The sequence below is a fragment of the Cucurbita moschata genome, unplaced genomic scaffold, assembly GCF_002738365.1.
Source record: "Cucurbita moschata cultivar Rifu unplaced genomic scaffold, Cmos_1.0 Cmo_Scf00134, whole genome shotgun sequence".
Classification (NCBI taxonomy): domain Eukaryota; kingdom Viridiplantae; phylum Streptophyta; class Magnoliopsida; order Cucurbitales; family Cucurbitaceae; genus Cucurbita; species Cucurbita moschata.
This window is the reverse complement of record NW_019268650.1, coordinates 124,621-125,029: the sequence shown is the minus strand read 5'-3', so window position 1 is coordinate 125,029 and position 409 is coordinate 124,621. Positions and strand designations below refer to the sequence as shown.

At 43.0% G+C, this 409-nt stretch overlaps 1 long non-coding RNA gene across 1 annotated transcript in view; it reads right to left on the bottom strand.

Annotated features, from left to right (window-relative positions):
* LOC111440075 overlaps positions 1-409 on the bottom strand; it is a 1,582-nt gene that overhangs the window by 883 nt on the left and 290 nt on the right. The window contains exons 2-3 of the long non-coding RNA XR_002709905.1: positions 223-355; positions 74-146 (exon numbers count right to left, since the gene is read on the bottom strand). This is a non-coding gene — a long non-coding RNA (uncharacterized LOC111440075). The remainder of the gene's footprint in view (positions 1-73; positions 147-222; positions 356-409) is intronic.

The following is a 409-nucleotide window of genomic DNA, read 5'->3' as shown; positions in this document are numbered from 1 at the left end:
AATCAAGTAAACAACATACTCACATGTTGTAAAACAAGTTAAGAACTAGTTCAAAGATCGATATGCTACTTACCTGGTTTCGAATCCCTTTCTCTCTTGAATGTACATTTAATAGGGTATTTCAACATAATTCCTTCCAATTAGACCTATATTTCACCATTTTCAAGGTAAGTATAGGTCAATCTAGGTAGAACAGGTCAAAACGAATCGAACGGGACAAACCGGGAACCGAAATGATGCTTCACGCACCCTCACATCCTCGGTGTGTCTGTCCCACGCGCCAGGAGCACGCCCAGTCGCGGCTCCTCACGCGCCTGCGTGTAGTGCACGCGCTTCTTCTTCTTCCTTGCGTTTTCTGAAATTTTCTCATCTTTTCTGTTAATACCTACTATATCTCGAAGCCATATCC